Source organism: Bos javanicus, chromosome 5 (genome assembly GCF_032452875.1).
Source record: "Bos javanicus breed banteng chromosome 5, ARS-OSU_banteng_1.0, whole genome shotgun sequence".
Taxonomy (NCBI): domain Eukaryota; kingdom Metazoa; phylum Chordata; class Mammalia; order Artiodactyla; family Bovidae; genus Bos; species Bos javanicus.
This window is the reverse complement of record NC_083872.1, coordinates 111,097,325-111,114,668: the sequence shown is the minus strand read 5'-3', so window position 1 is coordinate 111,114,668 and position 17,344 is coordinate 111,097,325. Positions and strand designations below refer to the sequence as shown.

The 17,344-nt window shown below is 48.3% G+C and overlaps 2 long non-coding RNA genes across 2 annotated transcripts; one reads left to right on the top strand and one right to left on the bottom strand.

Moving 5' to 3' along the window:
- Positions 1–1,886: 1,886 nt before the first annotated feature.
- Positions 1,887–10,816, bottom strand: LOC133248409 (uncharacterized). The gene is made up of 2 exons (XR_009736700.1): positions 10,777–10,816; positions 1,887–3,827 (listed from the first exon to the last, which is right to left on the bottom strand). It is a non-coding gene; the product is annotated as an uncharacterized LOC133248409 (long non-coding RNA).
- Positions 10,817–10,913: 97 nt separating this feature from the next.
- LOC133248958 (uncharacterized) lies at positions 10,914–11,357 on the top strand. The gene is made up of 2 exons (XR_009736787.1): positions 10,914–11,053; positions 11,174–11,357. It is a non-coding gene; the product is annotated as an uncharacterized LOC133248958 (long non-coding RNA).
- Positions 11,358–17,344: the final 5,987 nt, after the last annotated feature.

Sequence of the window (17,344 nt, the reverse complement as noted above, 5' to 3'; positions counted from 1 at the left end):
CTGTCACTGGAAGTGTGTAAGTGACAAGTTGGCAGCTTGGTGACAAGTTGGCTGAGGTTGGACTGAATAACATTGGGGCACCCCTTGATTGGTTGGTTATTTGGCTGATTGATAGACTGACTGGCTCATTCATTCATTCATTCAGCTTGATCCCGTATTTTGTGTCTGTCTGTGCCAGGGTCTTGGATAGCTATTTAGTGTAGATTCATCTGGGGATTCATAGCCCTGTGCTTGCAGTGGTGGCGGTGGACAGTGCAGATCAGAGGGCCCTATCTGAAGACTTCTACCCCTGCCTGCCCAGCCTATCTTAGAACCCTCCCCATTCCCCAGACCCCAGGGTTCTGGGTCCCAAGGCACTAGAGAAGGCTCGGGAGGAGGGGATGGAACTTAGCAGGCAGCCGGAGGGCCCAGTGTATGTGACATCTCGGCATCTGAAAAGCAGCTGTGATGTTCCATGGACAGCTGCAGGAACGTCCTGGGTGAAACAGGCAGAGCTGCCTATATCTTGCCCCTTCCCGGGTGCTCTTGCCGGCTGTGCCATCCCAGGCAGCTGCAGTGTCCAGCCTATAGGCCTCCAGGGTCCTGGTGGGCCCTCTCTGAGTTTTAGAACCACCAACCTAAAATGACATTCTTCCAGAATCCACTCTGCTTGGGACAGGGCATTCCCTTCTTGGTTCCTTTCTCTGCCCTGTGGGCTGTAATACAGGCGTGATGTCTGGCACTTCAGCAGCCATCCTGAACACTGAGGTGAAAAAGTGCTGAGACTGGTGGAGCACAACAGAGGGGCCGGGGGTCCCTGACACCTGACCGCTGAGCTCAAGAGTTTTTTACATAAGAAAGGAGGAAATATCTCTATTTGAGCTACTCTTATTTGAGGTTTTCTGTTCATAACCAAACTCAATCATAATATATAGCCCTGTTCATTCTGGGAAAGAGATGATATGGCTCCCAGGTTGGACCATTAATCTTCCACAATCCTTGGGCACTTAGCATCACCTTGTGAACTCTCCTCCTTTATTCAGGGCCCACTCAGATCTTGTTCTCCACCCCTACCCCCACACCCCAGGAATCTTCTCTGTCCCAGTTAGCAATACTTCTTCCTCAACTAGAGTAGAACTGTAACCCTCCTTGGAGGCTTAGAGTTGGCTGCCTCTGTAACATAACAAAATAATGGACCTTTTACACTTGTAAAGAAAAATATCTATGACCTTTTAATACCAGTGGGATTGTTTTAAGGAATGGAGGAGGAAATGAAGGGTGAAGTAATGGCAAACAGGCTTAGAGAGAGTAAGTGACTTGCAGAAGATCACACAGCTCCTGAGTGGCTGGATCCCAACCACACCCTCCTCTGCTAACGCCACATCTGGTGTGTTTCCACTATTTCATAACATCAGACCAGGAACCCCAGAATCCCAATGCTTTTACACAACCTGGGGTATAGTCCTGGTTCAGTCATGTAGTGATCCTGGGAAAGTCACTGCTCCTTTCAGATCTCAGCCCTTCCTTTGGGCTTCCATGCAATTGTCAACCCACCAGTGAGTCTTGCTCCAGAACTAACTCCCTCACTCCCCGCTGCCTTTTTACGTGCTTTGTTTATCGCCATAAAACTTACCTCTTTTGGCTCACTCGACATGTATAGTTGACCCCTGAACAACATAGGGATTGATCCGTATATCATTTTTATAGGCAGCCCTCCCTATCTACCTTGCATCCTTGGTTCTTCCTCATCCGCAGATTCAACCAACCAAGGACCACATAGTACTGTTGTATTTACTACTGAAAAATATATGTGTGTAAGTGGACCCATGCCATTCAAACCTGCATTGTTCAGGGGTCCACTGTACATCTTTTCTCATCTCCTCCAAGCCCCCACTGAGTTCTTCTGGTCATCTTTCTGTCCCCAGAGCCTAGTACCTGGTACATAATGGCACTCAATAGATGCCTGTTGAATGAATGAACATAAAGTTCTGTTACCGGAGCAATCAAGTGTGTCTGCCCCATGTGGCAGCTTGGCTAATCTTCATCACACACTGTGGTGAGGCTGGGACATTGCAGTCACCAACTACAGATAAGATACTTCAACTTCTCAGCCATCTTCCTTGATAGGAAGATTCTTGCTAGCTGGGGGTCATGTCGAATCCATCTTCTAAACTATTCAGCCATCATCTCTCTCCATATCTGCATCTCTCCATCCATCATCCATCTATCCACCCCGCCACCCACCCACCCACCCTTTCACCCATCTACCTATCTCCCACAACATCCATCCACTCACCCATCCATCCATCATCCATCCACCCACCCGTTCACCCATCTGTCCATTCATTCATCCACCCATCTATCTATCTGTCCTTCTATCTAATCATCCACCATCTCCCTCCTCCCTCCCCTCTCTATTTCTTACTTTTACCATGTCCCAAGATCTGTACTTGCCACCTCATTTTATTAACTTCCGAGGAGTATCGCACCAATGAAGAGAACAAAGGTTTAGCACGGAACACAGCTGGCCCTGTCCCAGCAGCACTAAGCCCCTGTATGGCCTTACAGAGCAGCTGCACAGGTTAGAGACATGAGGGCCACACACTGATCCTGGCAGGTCCCTCACCTTGGTCAGCGGTGGGGTGTTATTTTTTAACTCTCAGCATCCAGCAACGGGCCAATCACACTCGACTACCGTGCAGTAAAGATGGAAACAGAAGGAATGAGCACAAAATCACAGAGGGATGAAAAGTTCAGCTGCAGCCAGAGCGTGCATTTATATTCCAGGCACTGCCCCATTATTCTACTCAATTAACCCCACAATCCTTTCAGGCAGATATTATTGTCCTCCGTTACAGATGAGGAAACAAGGACTCAGCGAGGTTCAGACCTACCTCCCTCCTACTCCCCAGGGCATAGTTCTTCCATAAATGGCCATGGTCCCCTTGGGGGAATGTTTTGGGGAGATGCATGGGACCGACTCGGAGTGCAATGTCAGGTCCTTTCCTTGCTCAGGGAGCTCTGGGTCTGAGAACGGACTTGGCTTTGAGATGGGGATGGGACCACCCATTGATTTCTGTCAAGTCAGACCTCTGTTTAGCAGACCCAGATCTTTCGGGTTATAAAAGTCTTAGGTCCAGACGTCCCTAGTGGTGCAGCGGATAAGAATCCACCTGCCAGTGCAGGGGGCACGTGTTCCTTCCCTGTCTCGGGGAGATTCCACACGCCGTGGAGCAACTAAGCCCGTGGACCACAACTACTGAGCCCACACACCTCGAGTCCATGCTCGGCAACAAGAGAAACCACTGAAATGTGAAGTCCTCGGACCACAGCAAAGAGTAGCCTGTGCAAAAGGAATGAAGACCCAGCACAACCGAAAAATCAAAAATAAATTATTTTTTAAAAGAAAAGCCTTAGGTCCTTGTGGGTCGTTGATCCATGTTCGCCCTGGGGATTTTGTGATCCATTAACCCCACCCGTCCTCATGGTCAGACCACTGGGATGGCCACCTGGTCCTGCTGCTGTGATGGCCAGTCATGGCTGCCATGGCCTCTGCCCTCCCAAGGGCTAGGCGCCCCCTTACTCCGCCTTCCCCCAGAAATCAGGAGTCAGATCACCGGCAGCACTCCGCACCTGGACACCAAGTCCTTTGAAAGTTGTTGGGTTGCCTCAGCATCCTGGTCCTCACCCTCTTGGCGAAGGAAAGCATGAAAGTATTTTGAGGTGTCCTCAGGTGGGATGGGTCACCCACGGTTAACTCATACAGCTGTCTCTTCGTTCCACCTTGGCATCTCTGCCATCCCTGCCTTAGTGAGCGTGGGCCATCGCTGAGTCAGGCTTCAGCATGCCTGTGAAAAACAAACCAGTCCTGAAAACAATTAGAGCCACCCCAGCTGATCAGTCTGACACCCCGAATCCAGCACTGCCGCTAGGTACAGCTGTTTGAGATTCGTCTCGGTCAGTCCATTCACAGATTGTCTCTAGATTTTTGGTGATATGAAATAACATCTGGGCAAAGTTTTGCCCAAAATTTGATTTGGGGTTGACATTCAGTGCTGCCCCATCCCACTGGCCATCTGGGGACGGCTTTGTGATCCGAAGACCCTGAAGGATGGGGGAACACAGGAGGCTCGTTAAATGGGCCCTGGACAGGGCCAGCATCATCAGTGAGAAGTTGCTTCAGCTCTCAAGGGAGTTCAGTGAGCATGGGGGATCAGGGAGGGATTCAGCATTACCCCATACCCTCCCATGTGGCTCCATACAAAGGCGGAGCTCACAGTTTCCCAAAGATCTGATGTCCACGGAGCAGAGCTGATGAAAGCCATGGCATCTGCTAATGATATAACTTGCCACGCTGCAGGCTCAGATTCGGTTTCATTTTTGGCTGTCTTAGCCTTATGGCTGCAAGAAATCAGGTACCTTCAGCACACGAGTCCTCTGGTTTTGATCTGGCTCTGGAGTCAAGAATTCAGGACACTGTCTTCTGTTTCTTCATCTGTCCGAGCCAGCAGCACATTCCCACAGTCTATTTCCTCATTCCTTACATGCTCTTGTAAGGCAGTGGAATTTCAGTCTCAAAACCCCTGCCCTCAACGGGCTCTTGATTCCAGGTGATTCCAGGTGGCGGACTGCAATTCCCATTTTCCTCCGCATGCCATAGGATTCCTGGTCTGATCCCTTGTTATGCTCTTAATTTTTACTGTCTCCAGTCCCAAGCAGTCCAGATAACCAATCTCAGCTTCTCTGAATATCCCTCAGCATCCATGGTCTGTAACCCCTTCTGGCACCAATTTCTATATAAGGCAGCATTCTTGGTTGCAGGCAGTAGAAACCAACTCAGGTTAACTTAAGCAGAAAAGGATGTTCAAAGAATAGATACTCAAAAGGGTATTCAAAGAATGTTGAGTGACTCATGAATCATCAGTGAGCTGGAGATCCAGGCTTGTGGTATGCAAACAAGATCAATGCTCCCAGGTGACCTCTGAGGCCGGTGCTCCAAACACCTGAAGGATGTCACAGCCCCTGTGACCAGCACGTCCCACACGCCAACACCCAGGCCTGGGCACCGCTGTCCTCGGGGCTCAGCAGGGAGGTGCTCTGCTCCTTGGCAGCCCAAGTTTTGTTTTTAAATCTTGAGTTGGTGCATCTGATGGGTGAGCCTTGAAGGCCCCAGCTGCAAGGGAGTCTGAGAATGTGGGATTGGCATTTTTAGTTTCTATTGAAGGGGGTGGTCCATGGGCTAAGACCCATGAAGTGGGGTTCAGAGTGGGTGGCCAAAACCCTGAAGCAAAACAAAAGCTAAATGTCTGTCTCATTCTGTACCACACTTCACTCATTTCTTCTAGGCTAAGCCAGAAGTCTACCTGCCAAACATTATCTCCCCAGGGGACCTCCCTGGTGGTCCAGTGGTTAAGAGTTCACCTTCCAATGCAGGGGACACAAGTTCGATCCCGGATTGGGGACCTAAGATCCCACATGCTGAGGCAACTAAGCCCGTGAGCTGCAACTCCTGAGCCCATGTGCCTCAACTAGAGGGAAGATAAAATGTATTTAAATAAAATATAAATTTTATCTATCTGTGCGCAACGAAGATTTCGCATGCTAAAATTAAAACCTGACGCAGCCATAAATAAAAAAACAAATAAACTCTTTTAAAACAGGTCTTTCTCTGATTCATTATCTACTTGGCCTTAAACTTGAGGACAGAGAACTACACTGATTTCACCGACTTTTGGATCCCCAGATCCTAGCACAGTTACGTCACAGGCTCACAGTAAGTCCTGCTGAATAATTGCATGAATCTATGCCACAGTCCAGGGTGGAGTTAAGTGAGGTGCTCACCTCAGGTGCAAAGTTTCAGGCGACACCCAACACTCAGTATCAAGATAAGTAATATTTTCAACACGATTTTTAAAAATTTTATTGAAGTAGAGTTGATTTACAATGTTGTGCATTGTAAACCACTTTACTGTACTGCAAAGTGATTCAGTTATACGTGTATATACATATAATTCTTTTTTTAAAAAAAATTTAAAGATTTCTAACACCAAAAGCATTTTGTACTGGGGATACCAATGTTGTGGTAGATTCAGATGAACAGCAAAGGATACACATATATATTTTTTCGTGTTCTTTCCCATTATGGTTTAACACAGGATATGGAATATAGTTCCCTGTTCTATACAGGAGGATATTGTTGTTTTTCCATCCTAAATATACTACTTCGCATCTGTTAATCTCAAACTCCCAGTCCTTGTCTCCCCCTTGGCAAGCACAAGTCTGTCCTCTATATCTTCGAGTCTGTTTCTGTTTTGTAGAGATGCTCATTAACAGAAAAAAAAATTTTTTTAATCAAAATGAATGCAAAAAAAAGTCCACAGTGAACCAAATATCAAATTTCAATTAAAGACACAATCCAACCTTACACTTTCAGGATGTCTCACTTGCTTCACTCTAACCTTGGCCAGGTCAGATCCTTTATTTAAATAAAATATAAATTTTATCTATATTTATAATACAAACATTAGAACATTATGATAAATATTGTCATAAATTGTTTTATATAATTTTATTTATTTTTGTTTTTGCCTGTGCTGGCTCTTTGATGCTGCTCGGGCTTTTCTCTACTTGCGGCAAGAGGGGGCTACCCTCTAGAGGTGCTCAGGCTTTTCACTGCGATACGATGGCTTCTGTTGCAGTGCACAGGCTTTCGGCACACAGCCTTCAGTAGTTACAGCATAGGGGCTCGGTAGTTGCAGCTCCTGGGCCCTAGAGCCCAGGCTCAGGAGTTCTGGTGCTCAGGCTTAGTTGCTCTGAGGCATGTGGGATCTCCCTGGATCAGGGATTAAACCCTTCTCTCTTGCATTGGCAGGCAAATTGTTTACCACTGGGCCACCAGGGAAGTCTTATAGTAAATTATTTAAACAAATAATATGCATGTGTGCTAAGTCATTTCAGTCATGTCCAACTCTTTACTACACTAAGGACCCTCCAGGCTCCTCTGTCCATGGGATTCTCCAGGCAAGAATACTGAAATAGGTTGCCATTTCCTCCTCCAGGGGATCTTCCCAACCCAGGGATTGAAACTGTGTCTCCTGCAACTCCTGCATTGCAGGCAGATTCTTTACACTGAGCCTCCAGGGAAGCCCTAAATAATATTATTTATTTAAAATGTTGTGCCCAAGGTGAGTGCTTCAGCAGCTTCACCCTAGTCCTAACCCTGCTATCCTGGTTCCATATTCACTGCTTTTTTTGCTTCTTTTTGTGGACTTGGTTTCTATTCTCACTCTATTGCCCCAGCTATCAAAAACCTCCTCCTGGGTCTCCCACCCCCAGAATATTCTGCCACAGTCCCCCTCACTCTTAGCCGCCCTGTGAAGCTTGCTGGGGGTAGAGTGGTCAGGTCACTCCTTTGTTCAAAGTCATCTGTGGGTCCCATCCTCAAACGAGAGTCACACTCGCCCACAGACGTGCAGAGGCCCCTGCCCTGATCTACACCCTGATCTCTCCCTCCCCAGCCGCCCCCGTGAACAGCCTGCCCTCCTGTCCGCAATTTGGGCTGCACCTCCTCCTTCCTTCCCCACTGTGCTGCGGGTTTCCCCACATCTAAGCCTCACTGATCATCTTCAAGGTCAACCTCCAATTTGCTGTTAAAACTGCCCCCACAGGAATGTAAAATAGTGTCACTGCTGTGGAAAAGAGTACAGTGGTTGCTTAAAAGACTTAATGGAATTACTGTACGACCCACCAGTTCCACTTCTGGCTATACACACAAAATAATTGAAAGCACAGTTTCAAAGACATATTTGTACCCCACCTTCCCAGCAGCACAATAGCCAAAAGCTGTAAGCAAGCCAGTGTCCATTGACATGAATGGATAAGTAAAATGTGGTCTATACATACAAATGGATTATTATTCAGCCCCCCTTTTTTTTGCCGCATGATACGTGGGATCTCAACTCCCCGACCAGGGATCGAATTCATGTCCCCTGCAGTGGAAGCGCAGGGTCCTAGATCAGATCAGATCAGATCAGTCGCTCAGTCATGTCCGACTCTTTGCGACCCCATGAATCGCAGCACGCCAGGCCTCCCTGTCCATCACCAACTCCCGGAGTTCACCCAGACTCACGTCCATCGAGTCAGTGAGCCATCCAGCCATCTCATCCTCTGTCGTCCCCTTCTCCTCCTGCCCCCAATCCCTCCCAGCATAGAGTCTTTTCCAATGAGTCAACTCTTCGCATGAGGTGGCCAAAGTACTGGAGTTTCAGCTTTAGCATCATTCCTTCCAAAGAAATCCCAGGGCTGATCTCCTTCAGAATGGACTGGTTGGATCTCCTTGCAGTCCAAGGGGCTCTCAAGAGTCTTCTACAACACCACAGCTCAAAAGCATCAATTCTTTGGCACTCAGCCTTCTTCACAGTCCAACTCTCACATCCATACATGACCACAGGAAAAACCATAGCCTTGACTAGACGAACCTTTGTTGGCAAAGTAATGTCTCTGCTTTTCAATATGCTATCTAGGTTGGTCATAACTTTCCTTCCAAGGAGTAAGCGTCTTTTAATTTCATGGCTGCAGTCACCATCTGCAGTGATTTTGGAGCCCAGAAAAATAAAGTCTGACACTGTTTCCACTGTTTCCCCATCTATTTCCCATGAAGTGGTGGGACCGGATGCCATGATCTTCATTTTCTGAATGTTGAGCTTTAAGCCAACTTTTTCACTCTCCACTTTCACTTTCATCAAGAGGCTTTTGAGTTCCTCTTCACTTTCTGCCACAAGGGTGGTGTCATCTGCATATCTGAGGTTATTGATATTTCTCCCGGCAATCTTGATTCCAGTTTGTGTTTCTTCCAGCCCAGCATTTCTCATGATGTACTCTGCATATAAGTTAAATAAACAGGGTGACAATATACAGCCTTGACGAACTCCTTTTCCTATTTGGAACCAGTCTGTTGTTCCATGTCCAGTTCTAACTGTTGCTTTCTGACCTGCATACAAATTTCTCAAGAGGCAAATCAGGTGGTCTGGTATTTCCATCTCTTTCAGAATTTTCCACAGTTTATTGTGATCCACACAGTCAAAGGCTTTGGCATAGTCAATAAAGCAGAAATAGATGTTTTTCTGGAACTCTCTTGCTTTTTCTATGATCCAGTGGATGTTGGCAATTTGATTTCTGGTTCCTCTGCCTTTTCTAAAACCAGCTTGAACATCAGGAAGTTCACGGTTCACATATTGCTGAATCCTGGCTTGGAGCATTTTGAGCATTACTTTACTAGCGTGTGAGATGAGTGCAATTGTAGTTTGAGCATTCTTTGGCATTGCCTTTCTTTGGGATTGGAATGAAAACTGACCTTTTCCAGTCCTGTGGCCACTGCTGAGTTTTCCAAATTTGCTGGCATATTGAGTGCAGCACTTTTACAGCATCATCTTTCAGGATTTGGAATAGCTCAACTGGAATTCCATCACCTCCACTAGCTTTGTTCGAAGTGATGCTTTCTAAGGCCCACTTGACTTCACATTCCAGGATGTCTGGCTCTAGGTGAGTGATCACACCATCGTGATTATCTGGGTTGTGAAGATCTTTTTGTACAGTTCTTCTGTGTAGGGTCCTAACCACTCGACAAATACGGAAGCCCCATAGTCAGCCCTGAAAAAGAAGGAAATTCTAATACAAACTACAACATGGGTGAATCTTGACGATATTCTGCCAAGTCAAATAAGCCAGTTACAAAAATACAAAAACTGTATGATTCCACTTCAGTGAGGTCCCTAGGGGAGTCAAATTCATAGAGACAGAAACTAGAATAATGGTTGCCAGGGGATGGGGAAGGAGGAGTAGGGAGTTAGTGTTTGATGGCATGATCGCTTCAGTTTTGCCAGATGAAAATGTCCTGGAGATGGATGGTGGCGCTGGTTGCATAGCAATCTGAATGTATCTGAAATCACTAAATTGTACACGTAAAAATGATTAAAATGCTAACTTTAATGTTATGTGCATCTTGTGAGTGTTAATCATTCACTAACTAACTAGAGTCGTGTCCAGCTCTTTGCGACCCCATGGACTGTAGCCTGCCAGGCTCCTCCCTCTGTCCATGGAATTCTCCAGGCAAAAATACTGGAGTGGGTAGCCATTTCCTCCTCCAGGAGATCTTCCTGATCCAGGGATCGAACCCAGATCTCCTGCACTGCAGGCAGATTCTTTTACCATCTGAACCACCAGTGAAGCCCATTTTACCACAATTTTTTTAAAAAAGAAAAACTGGGAGAAAAAAGACTGTCCTTGTGGTCAGAGTGAGCACTTTTTCCTCTGAATCCCTTAGTCATTCTACCCAAGATTCCTTTGAAGTAGGAGAGCCTGGCAGCAAGGTCTCTCCACAAGGGCAGGGGGTGGGGGGAGAGAGGCTCAGCCCATACCTCTGGCTAAAGCACAGTGGCTGCAGTGAGCTTTGTGGGCAGCCCCCCTCCACCCCCAGGCATGGGTGCATTCACCTGTCATACCTGGGTACCGAGGTAGTCTGACCCTGCACAGTTGGAGCCAAGAGAGGGCAGGTGTGTGATGAGGTGTGTGTGGTAAGTGGGCCTGACATAGTCGCATCGCACAGTCTCCTGCTTTGCTGGCATGTGAGTCCCTCCATGCCCTGCAGTCTGGAAGAATAGTTAAGAACGCGGAGCAGCTCTCCAGTTTTGTTACTTCGTTTGCTAAGTTGACATAAAACAGTCCTGGCTTCATAAGGCTGTATGAGGACCAAGTGAGATGCTGTATGGAAACTGACTGGTGGTGTGCCTGTCGCCTCACCTGACCGGTGGCCATCCTCCCTTTTCCCGATAAACAGAACACTGATATTTGGCAAAACTAATACAATTATGTAAAGTTTAAAAATAAAATAAAATTGGAAGAATAAAAAAAAAAAAAAAAAAGAACACTGATCTGCTTATGAAGTCAGCAGAAATGCTGTGATCTCAGTGCCAGAAGATGAACTGTGATTGGTCAAACCCAGTCATGGACCTCTGATTCCCCTGGACCAGTGGTTGGTCTGAGTGTGGCCATGTGACCCTATTTTGACTACTGAGATGTAAGAGGACGTCTGTTGGGCATAGAGGAAGGGTGACAGTGGAGGCTTTTCTGCGATAAAAAGAAAGAGACTTCCGAGGAGGTTGTCCTTCTCTAGTCTCCCTTCTCGCTTTGAATGCAGATGCAGTGCTTGGAGGATCAGCAGCCATTTTGCAGTAATGAGGTGATGTGCATGATAACAAAGTCAAGGAAACAGTAAGAACTCCAGCTCTGACCCTGTCGAGTTATGGGACAATGCCAGGATTACTGTTGTTTCTTGATTTCGTATGATGGAAAAAAATTAAATCCCTGTTTCTCTTCCCTCAGCTGATATGAATTGGATATTTCTTTTGTTTGCTTACAACTGAATTTATTTTTATAGAATACACTGTCACATATGTTAGCTTTTATCTGCCCTCATATTCTTTTCCATCCTTGGGCAAGATGTACAGTTCTCTGAGCCTCTCATCGTGTATAAGCCGAAGGTAGAGACACCTGTCTCCCCAGGCTCTTGTAAGTATTAGATGAGACACAGGCTGTGAAATTACTCTGTAGACTGTGAAGGCTTCAGCTGGGAAGGAGGGCTGCTGCAAGCCTCTCTCCTGGAGACCAAGGCTCCCTGCATGAGGAGCAAGCTAAAAAAGGAACAAGAGAACAAGCAGAGTCTGGTCCCAGCCGGTGGGTGGCCTCACCCCTGTTTCTGGGGTAGGAGATTTGATTACTGAGAGTGATGGGGTGGTTAAGTACTCAAGTTCTGGACTCTCGCTGCCTCTGCCCCTCCCTTAGGGTTGTGATAGCCTCTCTGTCTCAGTTCTCTCATCTGAAAAACAGGGGTAACGATAATGGTGAGCCAGATAAGCTTAGTGAATCAAGTGAAAAAGTGCATGTGAGTTCAGCTGTTTCAGTCAGCAACTGACATGTTAACACTGTATAACAAACACCAAACTCAGTGGTACAGAGCACTGAGAGTGCACATCTCCCTTACCAGTCTGAGAGTCGACAGGACTTGGTTCCAAATTACAGGTATTTGTTCCTTGACTGAGCAAACCTAATGAGCTCCTACTGTATGCCAAGCTCTGTGCCAGGTGCTGGGGTACTGTGAATGGGAGAAAGATCCTGCCCATACAGAGCTCATATCCCAGTCGGGTGGGAGAATGGACAGCAGTGGAAGCAGGAGGAAGAAATAGGGACATTACACTGGAGGTCCCAAGGTGGGGAGTGCTGAAGGGCCACTCGGTGTGGACCTACTGTGCACCACTGTGTGCTAGCTATGGGAGAGAGAGATCTCTGCAGGGGCACAAAACTGTGAGTGCACTTGCACCCCCCAGTCTGTGTGTCTGCGTGCATGTGCACAGCTGTCCGTGGGCATGGCTTTGAGTGCATCCATGTTTTGCTGGCAGTTCTATGTATTCCTGAGAGAGAGAGAGAGAGAGAGAGTGTGTAAGGAGAGAGGTGTGTGACTCAGACCTTCCCCGCTGTGGCAGAAGCTGAGATCTGAGGTGGAGGGTGGGAAGTGAGTTTCTCTCACACTCCTGCTCCGGGGTGGGGGTGGGGGGCCCCAGGCTGCCCACGACTTTGTGGGAAGAAGGTCTGGGAGCAGCCAGAATGTGTTTGCATTTCCTGGGTGATTGACGACGCCGGGGAGCAGGCTGTCTTCCCATGACAGATGTAGGAATGTTTCTGCTAATCAAGGCGGAAAGCAGGGGCGTGGGGGCCGTCGGAGCACCACCCACCCCCCAGCCCTGCTCCGTGGCCACCTGTTTGGGGCCTGGGAAGCAGTTGGGCGATGCGAGTGAGAAGCTCCCGGACCCGGGGTGACTCTGCCACCCACCCCTGCCTCCCCGTGGCTCAGACACCTCTCGCCTGCCTCCACTCCCCCCAGGGTAGGTGGGAGACGGGGGTCAAGGGTTCAGCCCAGAGGAAGATCCCACACACAGAGGGGGTGTTGAGTCGCGGAGTGGGACTTGGGGCCCCAGCAGCGGGGGCCCCACCCCCCACATGAGCTCCCTCCCACCACATAACCTGCCCTCCTCCCCCATGTGTTTTCTGAGTTGAGGGAAGATAGAGCCTCAGAAGAGTCAGTGACGGCAGGAAATCACCCAAATCGGGAAACTGAGGTGGCTCCAGGTCTCAAGGGGGTGGCTGGTCGTCCCAACCTCAGTGTTGCCCCCAGGCCCCACGTCCTCCCAGCCCACTGCATCCCTGATCCTGTTACTCATGAAGCTTTCCACCTTGAGGAGGGGGCGGCAGATAACACGATCCTCCAGACCAGTGTGGTCCAGGCCTCCGCCACTCATGCATGACGCGGGTGACTCGCTGCTCTGTCTGCACACCTCCCTGGAGAGGGATGCGGGCCCTGGAAGTGTGAGGATTGTAACTGAGGGTGGGGTGGGCTGGGGTCTAGGGGGCTATTGGCAATGGTTGGCCACCAGTGGGAATGGCTCTCCCCTCCAGGAGCCACTGGGAGGCCCGAGGATGGGGCCTGGTCTTGATGCTGTGTGTGTGTGTGTGTGTAACTCTCCCTACACAGTCCTGTGGGCTTGTGCGGGAGGGGAGGACTTGCTGACTCGGTGACTTGCTTGGTTTCCCAGGAGGGACCCCTTGAGACCAAGCCCCAGCCCTGACCCGGCAGTCCCTTGCCAGGCGTGTCCAAAGTCACTTTCTCACGTTTGGCTCTGATATACCTCTTTTCCCTCTCCTGTTCCCAGTCAGGGAGGGGGATGTGCCTGTGAGTCACCCCATGACTCACACAGGCACACCAGGGCCTGGGAGGGGTGTGTGTATGTGCATGCAGTCGGGCAAATGTGTGTGCGTACAGGGCAAGTGTGCTTGCATGTGTGTGTAAGTGTGTGTGTTTACGTATTAAGGGGAGGAACCTCAGCTGGGGGTGGGAAGGGGACACGCCTTGGCTTCTGGCCTTTATAATTGTTAACATCATTGCAGCCAGACCTCCACTCGGAGGGTCACCTGATCACAGGACAGGATGGTCACCTCAGCAGATGGGTAAGGCCTGGGTACTGATCTGTTTCGACCAGACAGGGGCTGACCCTGTGTATGTGGGAGCCCAGTGCCTTCTTGGATGGTTGCCTGGGAAACATTGAATTTGTCCCCAAAGGGAGTCCCCAGCAATAAAAGGTGCTAGAATTCACTTAAAATATTTTGCTAGAAACAAAATAAAACACAGGGACTTCCCTGGTAGTCCAGGGATTAAGAATCCGCCTTCCAATGCAGGAGATGCAGGTTCAATCCCTGGTCAGGGAATTAAGATCCCTCATGCCAAGGGGCACCTAAGCCTGCAGGCCGCAACAAGAGAAGCCCACGTGCCAAAGCTAGAGAGGCCCGTGTGCTGCAACAAAGATAAAAAGATATCAGCGCAGCCAAGATAAAAAACAAACAAAAATCAGCCCCCCCAAAACCCCACAACATTTTGCTGCTTGATTGAGCAGATATGAATGGGCCACACAGAGGGATTTAGGGGTCTATGCTATAAGACAGCGCTTCTGAAACATTACTGGGCAAAATAATCCCCTGGGGATCTTGTCAGAAGGCAGATTCTGCATCAGCAGGGCTAGGTAGGGTCTGAGACTCTGCAGTCTAACAAGCTCCCAAGGGAGGCCCATGCTACTGATCAAGGGACTGCATTTTGAGAGACAAGAATGGAAGAATGTTTGGCAGGGAAACTCCGAGTCAGTTCAGGAAGGTGCTTGCCCTGTGAATCTTGCGACAGACCCTGCACCTCGGCTGTGAGATGGGATCACCCAGAGTTCCCAGAGAACTGCAACTTGTTCCATGACTGAGCCCTGACAGCCATAGGTTATGTGACTTGGGAACTCTGGGCCTGCACCCATTTTCTGAAGACCTACTGTGTGCTGCTGAGGGGCATGAGCTGGGGGGAGTCAGATCTTGGGGGTTGAAGTCTGGTTGGGGATCTCATGGAGTTGGTGCTGGAGGGAACCGTTGAGGCTACCCCTCTGCTCCCATATGACAGATGGGGAAACTGAGGCCATAGGGGGCAGGAATGGACTCAAAGTCTCACAAGTAACTGATGGAGCCAGGACTTGAACACTAGCCCTCTTGCTCTCAGGGTAAAATTCTTTCCATCCCCAGAAGAGAGCACACAGGAGGGGCAAGGGGCCATGGATGAGCAGGCTGGGGCCAGACTAGGAGGGAGTTGGTGACCTGGACCTCACGCAGGTCCTGAGAGGCCTAAAAGCTTCCATTTTGTTGGAAGAACCCACTTTGGTTCCCACGATTTAGGTATTCCACTCAGTCCTCGTCCACCCTGGAAGTCTGCCAGGGCTTATGTCAAGCCTTCCAGTTTAGGCCTTCTGGTATCATTTCCCCTTGTTTCATGTGAAACCACATTTGTCTGCCTTTAGCATCTGGCTTCAGTCCCATTCTCTTAAGTTTCCTCAAAGGGGATGGCAGTGGTTCTGACACCCTGGCTCGCCAGCCACGGCTGGTGCTGGTCCGTAGAAATAGCATCAGCCCTCCTGGACTAGGGGAGGTGGGAGGGAAAGAGGGAGGTGATACCAGCTAAAGTCTTTTTTTAAATTAAACTTTTCATTTTCAGGTAATTGTAGATTCACACGCAGTTTTAAGAAATAGTGCAGAGATCCCATGTACCCTTTACCTAGTATCCCCCACTGAGAACATCTTGCAGAACTGTAGGACAACATGACAATCAGGATGTTAGCATGGATACAGTCAAGATAATGAGCATTTCCATCCCCACAAAGATCCCCCCTGTTGCCCTTTTACGGCCACACCCACTTCCCCGCTAATCCCTATCCTTCCTTAAACCCTGGCAAGCATGCGATTTTGTTATTTCAAAAATGCTATATAAATGGAATCATGCAGTATGTAACCTTCTGGGGTCGGCTTTTCTAACTCGGCGTGATTCTCCGGAGAGGCATCCAGGTTGTTGTGGACATGAGTGGTTCCCTTCTTATGGTCATCAAGTACTTTTCCACAGTGTGGGTGTCCCCCAGTCTGTTTAACCATTCATTCACTGGAGGACATCTGGGTTGTTCCCAGTTTGGGCTATTATGAATAAAGTTGCCATAGACATCCCAGTACAGGTTTGTTTGTGAACATAAGTTTTCGTTTCTCTAGCATAAATGCCCAGGAGTGCAATTACTGGATCATATAGAGTTGCATGTTTAATTTTTAAAGAAATTGCCACACTGTTTTCTAGAGGGGCTATACAATTTTACGTTCCCACCAGCAATATAAAGAGATGGGATTACCAGACCACCTGACCTGCCTCTTGAGAAACCTGTATGCAGGTCAGGAAGCAACAGTTAGAACTGGACATGGAACAACAGACTGGTTCCAAATTGGGAAAGGAGTATATCAAGGCTGTATATTCTCACCCCGCTTATTTAACTTATATGCAGAGTACATCATGAGAAATGCCAGGCTGGATGAAGCACAAGCTGGAATCAAGATTTCCAGGAGAAATATCAATAACCTCAGATATGCAGATGACACCACCCTTATGGCAGAAAGTGAAGAGCTAAAGAGCCTCTTGATGAAAGTAAAAAAGAAGAGTGAAAAGTTGGCTTAAAACTCAATATTCAGAAAACTAAGATCACAGCATCCGGTCCCGTCACTTCATGGCAAGTAGGTGGGGAAACAGTGGAAACTGACAGACTTCAATTTCTTGGACTCCAAAGTCACTGCAGATGGTGATTGCAGCCATGAAATTAAAAGACACTTGCTCCTTGGAAGAAAAGCTATGACCAACCTAGATAGAATATTAAAAAAGCAGAAACATTACTTTGTCAACAAAGGTCCATCTAATCAAAGCTATGGTTTTTCCAGTGGTCATGTATGGACATAAAATTTGGGCTATGAAGAAAGCTGAGTGCCAAAGAATTGATGGTTCTGAAGTGTGGTGTTGGAGAAGACTGTTGAGAATCCCTTGGACTGCAAGGAGATCCAACCAGTCCATCCTAAAGGAAATCAGTCCTGGGTGTTCACTGGAAGGAATGATGCTAAAGCTGAAACTCCAAAACTTTGACCACCTGATGCAAAGAACTGACTCATTTGAAAAGACCCTGATGTTGGGAAAGACTGAAGGCAGGAGGAGAAGGGGACAACAGAGGATGAGATGGTTGGATGGCATCACTGACTTGATGGACATGAGTTTGAGTAAACTCCAGGAGTTGGTGATGGACAGGGAGGCCTGGCGTGGTGCAGTCCATGGGGTCTCAAAGAGTCGGACACGACTGAGCGACTGAACTGAGCTGAGTGTCTCTGCATCCTCTCCAACACTTGATGGTGCCACTAGTTTTTACTTTAGCCATTC